At 31.2% G+C, this 6,652-nt stretch overlaps 2 non-coding genes across 2 annotated transcripts; both read left to right on the plus strand.

Moving 5' to 3' along the window:
- The first annotated feature begins 1,442 nt into the window (after nucleotides 1-1,442).
- Nucleotides 1,443-1,516, plus strand: TRNAN-GUU (transfer RNA asparagine (anticodon GUU)). Its single transcript has one exon. It is a non-coding gene; the product is annotated as a tRNA-Asn (tRNA).
- Nucleotides 1,517-5,927: 4,411 nt separating this feature from the next.
- TRNAN-AUU (transfer RNA asparagine (anticodon AUU)) lies at nucleotides 5,928-6,002 on the plus strand. The gene has a single exon. It is a non-coding gene; the product is annotated as a tRNA-Asn (tRNA).
- The last annotated feature ends 650 nt before the right edge of the window (nucleotides 6,003-6,652 follow it).

The raw sequence follows: 6,652 nt of genomic DNA on the forward strand, positions 1-6,652 counted from the left end.
TTGTGTAAAGAGAGTGGAATTGCATAACATAAGAAAAAAATGTACACTACATAGAAATATAATTTTGTAGAGTGCATAATAAATATTTGATGAAGGGAGTGAAGAGTATGTTCAATGGGGTTGGTTTGGATTAAAAAATATTTGCAAAGGTAGTCATCATCACGTGCTAATTAATAGATCTCCTTTATCAACACTTATGGATAAAAGCCCCTTTGAGTTTTAAATAGTTAAAACTCCTTCTCTCTAGAACCTTTGAGTATTTGATAGTGGTGCATATGCTTATGCACCCAAGGAGAATAAGTTAAACTTGGATTATAACACAATAAAATGTGCTTTTATTGATTACTAAGTGATGGTGTTAAATAATATAAGAGAGATCTTGAATGTTATATTTAGAGATATTAAGGCTTCTTTTATAGTTGAGCAACTTGATGGGAGTGTAAAGTCTCAATGCAATTAGAACTAAAAATTGAGATAGCTATAGCTAAGGTTGAACTAGAAGTTTAGGATAGATTTGATGAAAAGCCTTGTATAGATTGCTCAAAGAGTTTGAAATAATAACCTCCACCTCAAACTTTGAAGAAATCCACTCAATAGAGGAAAAAACCACTTGATATTATATGCATTTTTTCCTTGATTACTAACACTATTGAGCATTGAGCTATGAGTTGAGAATGGAGATGGATGGTAAAGAGTCCTAAAGTTTGGTCATTGATGGTGAGATGTGATGGTGAGATGACTTCTTTATAGAAGAATTGCAGGAAGAAATTTGGTGTAGATGATAAAGTTGAATAGTACAAGACTAGATTTATTATAAAGGGATATCCCTAAGTTAACTAAATCAAAATTATGATAAGAATTTTTTTTCCAAGGAAAAATCCATTTGTTTATTCTTAACATTTGTAGCATCTTTTGATCTTAAGATTGAACAATTGGATGTGAAGATAGTTTTTCTACACGATGACTTGATTGAAAAAATCTATATGACATGACCTAAATACAAAATGATAAAAGGTAAGAAGTAATCATTTGTAGACTTGAAAAAAGCTCTCTAAGATCTCAAACCATCTTCAAAATTGTGATATCAAAATTTGATTCAAAAGATTTGTAAAATCCAAATTGCATTATTTTATATATTTTAATGAGGATGACACTCATTTCATTATTGTCGCTTTCTATTAGAATCAATAAATGGATAGTTTAGGATCTAAAAACTTATCTTCCATTATACTTTCACATGAAAAAGTTGAAACTGACATAAGATTGTATGTTAGAACAGCAACATGATGCCTTAAACATGCTCTTTTGTGTGAAGAATACCTGTAAACTGTATATGATGATAATGCAACTTCATTCATAATAGAATGAAAATATATATTGTTTTCATCTGATATTTTGAAACTAAAAACATTAAATGTTTTGTAAAACGTCAGACAACGTCAGCTGGAGTAGCTCAGTTGGTTAGAGCGTGTGGCTGTTAACCATAAGGTCGAAGGTTCGACCCCTCCCTCTAGCGGGTTGCCCTATTCAACTGAAAACTGTACTTTCAAATATTTGTGGTTTAATTTATATTATTCGCCGTAAAATGTTCACTTTTCCAAGTTACAAAAGCAGAATCATTGCGCTGTGAAATGGATTGATAGTATTGGCTTTCTTACTCAACTAATGGTGATCGAAGAATTGCTTCTGCTGAACCCCCCACTTATTAATTAGCCTGCTAGCCTTATAAAACTATATAAAAAAATGGGGGGGGGGTATGAGAAACATATAAGCTTAGACAAACTTTGTTGTAGATAGCATGAAAAGCCTTAAATGTTTTAATATGCACGCTGACTGTACACAATGTCACCTAAACAAGTATAATATTTACTCCTCAAAAGAAGAGGCTTGTCCTACACTTTTCAAGAGAAAAGACTTATTTGGAGTATGCTAACATTGAGTTTGTTATGTGCATCAGTTAAACCTACATATCTTTTTCGAAAGTTCTTTGGTGCTCTGTTGTTGGAGTTAACCACAAGGTCGGAGGTGTCAATCCAAACTTTGGTATGTTAGAATTTAAAACTAGTATGCCTATATTTAAAAAATAACACCAAGAATACAAATCCTTTAAAGTCTTGCATGCAAAAAATTGTGAACTTAGTTGGAGACAAGTGGCGAGGGTTCTATTTTATTTGCAGTAATAAAATAATACCTCTACAAACGCTGAAACATGACATATTTCATGCATTTATTTGTCATTTTCATGTCAATTTTTTTCAAAAATTAATTTTTATTTACGGACACTTTGATATCATTGTAGATGCATCTCGCATAATAAAAAAGATAACATGATGGGTGCGTGCAACAATGTTTGGTGAAGGTGAGATTTCCCATGTGCATTTGTTTTTAAATTGATTTATCAACTTGAATTGCCCTATATTATGTTAATCTCAGTCTATTTATATGTTTATCTGTAAATTAATAACATTTTCTTGATGTTACGTAAATGCTAATGACATCCTAATTTTGTTAATGTGACCAAATGTAGTAGGGTTGAGGATGCCAATGAAGACTATATTTCAATCAACAACAAATTTGTAAACAAAATTGAAATGCATTTTCTCATATTCTTGATTATGTGAATTTTAGGATTGCATGTTTTCACTGCAATTAAATTGTTTAATGAAATCCAATGAAATAAATGTTCTAACTAGTAGCTAACTGAAGAATCAATTGTGCTATGAATATTCATGCCATTTGTCTTATCCGACAAGACTTATTTATTTGCGTGAAGCCCCCATTCATCTTTCCTAAATATTTCTTCCACTCCCTCCCAAACCAGAGTAGATCAGCCAAAACGATCAGTTGAGCACGTAATCTTTGTGTTATTATTTTCTGCGTGCTCTATTTGTATCTGTAGTTGTATGTTTAAATCTCTTTTGATGAAGGATTAAAGGGGGAGAAGAAATAAAAGGAAACAATCGTAAGAATTATATTGATAAAAAACAAAGATTACAAACTCTTATCTCTGAGCTTTGGCTCATTCCAAATAAACACCATAGATTGAAACATCTCATATCATATTACAACTCTGTGGAGCTGGACTTTGCTGAGAGAGTGGATACAAAACACTGGCCCATACAATTTATAATAAACATTAGCCTATACATTGTATAGAAAACTAGGCGTTTGTGGAGAAGAGAGAGAAGAAACATAAATAATTTATTTTAAATAATGGGATAGTGGACAATATCTTCACTCACATTTAAACAAAACACTAATTTGAAATGGATGAATAGTTATGTATGATATTATCTTTGCTTCCTTCTTACATGTATGCCAATTGTGGGATTTGAACCCACAACCTAGACCACTCGGCCAAACTGTCTACTAATAATTAATTTATACTTATTTTAGTGGCTTTACTGATGCGATTCAAATATTTTTTGAGCATCGTTTGACAAATGCCCTTCCAACTTGGGCGCTCTTAAATTAGAATCTATTATTCTTTTAATCAAAACCAACTTGATGATTGATGGACTAAGGAATTTCATCAAACATCTCTATCAAATCAATGTTATTCAATTAGACAGGGTAAAAGTTGATTTGCTTATCTAGTATTATGTATTATAAGGCTCAACAACACACCTATTAAGGAGTTTGTTATTTGAGCTTGTCTTAATATGATGCAATGCAACGTTAAATGTATATTGAGATATGCAATTTGTTATTTGAGCTTGTATTAATATGATGCAATGCAAACTTAAATGTATATTGAGATATGAAATATTTTATGTATTGATTATTTTTTTCTTTAATGCTATCTCACCTACATTGTTCAATGTACATAGAATAGTGTTATTTCTAGTATCTACACATATAGGGTCAATATTTAGAAAAAAAAGGATTAGCTATATCATGCCTTGTAACAATGATGCAAGTCACAATAAGACTTGTAGCAAGGGGAAATGTGAGGTGGGTTTTCAAACATGCTTTTATCTTAAAAATCAAGATATTAGAAGATTATGTTACGTGGTATGTGAACATATGGATCAAATTGGTGAGAAGGGTCTTAAGACCGTAAAAAGAAATTGTTTAGAAGAGTTAATTGATTTTTCTCTTAATTTTGAAAATAAAATTGTATTTAATTTAGTTTGAGCTTGCCAACATATTTTGAGATTTTGGATCTTGTTCATAGTAATGTGTTTAGTCTCGTAGATGTGCCTTTATTAGAAAAATCACTATATTATATTTTTTATTGATGATTTCTCTTAGGGGTACAGTTGGTTGTATTTTCTCAAGCACAAATCTAAGGTCTTTAGTTAATTAAAAAATATTAAGGCTCTTGTGGAAAATTAGATAAGTATAAATATCAAGGTGTTAAGAATTATTGATAATATTGTTCAATTTCATTTGATGGATTGTGTAAAGAGAGTGGAATTGCTCAACATAATTAAAAAACGTACACTACATAGAAAAATAATTTTGTAGAGTACATAATAGATATTTGATGAAGGGAGTGAAGAGTATGTTCAATGGGATTAGTTTGGATTAAAAATGATGTGCAAAGGTAGTCATCATCACGTGTTAATTAATAGGTTTCCTTTATCAACACTTATGGATAAAAGCCCCTTTAAGTTTTAAATAAATAAAATTCCTTCTCTCTAGCAGCTTTGAGTATTTGATAGTGGTGCATATGCTCATGCACCCAAGGAGAATAGGTTAAACTTGGATTATACCACAATCGAATGTGCTTTCATTGATTGCCAAGTGATGGTGTGAAATAATATAAGAGAGATCTTGAATGTTATATTCAGAGATTTTAAGGCTTCTTTTATATAGTTGAGCAACTTGATGGGAGTGTAAAGTCTCAATGCTATTAGAACTAAAAATTGAGATAGCTGCAGCTAAGGTTGAACTAGAAGTTGAGGATAGATTTGATTAAAATCCCTGTATAGATTGCTCAAAGAGTTTGAAAGAATAACCTCCACCTCAAACTTTGAATAAATCCACTCAATAGAGGAAAAAATGAAAGAGGTATATAGTTCGGTTGATTTTATATGCATTTTTCCCTTGATTACTAACACTATTGAGCCCTAAGCTATGAGTTGAGAAATGGAGATGGATGATAAAGAGTCCTAAAATTTGGTCATTGATGATGAGATGCCTTCTTTACAGAAGAATGATAGCTTGGAGTTCAATTGCTGAAAGGTGGAAATCCTATTGATTGCAAATGAGTCTTCAAGAAGAAATTTGGTTTAGATGACAAAGTTGAATAGTACAAGATTAGATTGATTGTAAAAGGACATTCCTAAGTTAACTAAATCAAAATTATGATAAGAATTTTTTTTCAATTACCAAGCGAAAATCCATTTGTTTATTCTTAACATTTGTAGCATCTTTTGATCTTAAGATTGAACAAATGGATGTGAAGATAGCTTTTCTACATGGTGACTTTATTGAAGAAATCTATATGACATAACCTAAATACTAAATGATAAAAGGTAAAAAGTAATCATTTGCAGACTTTAAAAAAACTTCTCTAAGATCTCAAACCATCTTCAAAATTGTGATACCAAAATTTGATTTGAAAGATTTGTAAAATCCAAATTTTATTATTTTATATATTTCAATGAGTACGACACTCGTTTCATTGTTGTCGCTTATGTGAATAAATAAAAGATAGTTTAGGATCTAAAAACTTATCTTCCATTGTACTTTCACATGAAAAAGTTGAAAGCTGCTAAGTAAATTAATAAATGACATAAGATCGTATGCTACAACAACAACATGATGCCTTAAACATGCTCTTTTGTGTGAAGAATACCTGTAACTGTATATGATGATAATGCAACTTCATTCATAATAGAATGCGAATATATTTTATTTTCATCTGATATTTTAAAATTAAAAACATTTAATATTTTGTAAAACGTCAGTCAACGTCCGCTGGAGTAGCTCAGTTTTTTTAGAGCATGTGGCTATTAACCACAAGGTCGGAGGTTCGACCCCTCCCTCTAGCAGGTTGCCCTAATGAACTGAGAACTATACTTTCAAATATTTGTGGTTTGATTTATATTATTCACCGTAAAATGTTCACTTTTCCAAGTTACAAAAGAAGAATCATTGCGCTATGAAATGGATTGATAGTATTGGCTTTCTAACTCAACTAATGGTGATCGAAGAATTGCTTCTGATGGAAATTCTAAAATGCACCATTGTAAGAATGTGCATCAATATAAGATGTACTTTGTTAGTGGCTTTGTTCATTGAAGCACCAAAACCTGCAACACGAAATATTTATACGATTAAGTTTATTTCTCCGAGTGGTGACCTACAATGGGATTCAAGTTGTCCATAAAAAAAAAATCAATTTTAGATAAAGTTGACGGTTGCATACTAGTTTGCAAGATGTAGAAAATAATAAAAAGGTTGTTACAAATTTGTATGTGGTTGGCCATGAATATTTTGTGCCAGAGCTGTTACAATTTTGCATGTGGCTGGTAGTGAGTTAATTGTGGGAGGTTGTGGTTTGCACTTGCATTCTCCAATTGAAAATTTTGTGTTGGGGGCATCATAAATATGCATGATACATATGGCTAAAGATGACATTTCATTTATATATCAAAAGCGTGTTGGCAGGGTAGTGGAGGAGTAGGCAATGCGATTTAAA

Source organism: Cryptomeria japonica, chromosome 7 (assembly GCF_030272615.1).
Source record: "Cryptomeria japonica chromosome 7, Sugi_1.0, whole genome shotgun sequence".
Taxonomy (NCBI): Eukaryota; Viridiplantae; Streptophyta; class Pinopsida; order Cupressales; family Cupressaceae; genus Cryptomeria; species Cryptomeria japonica.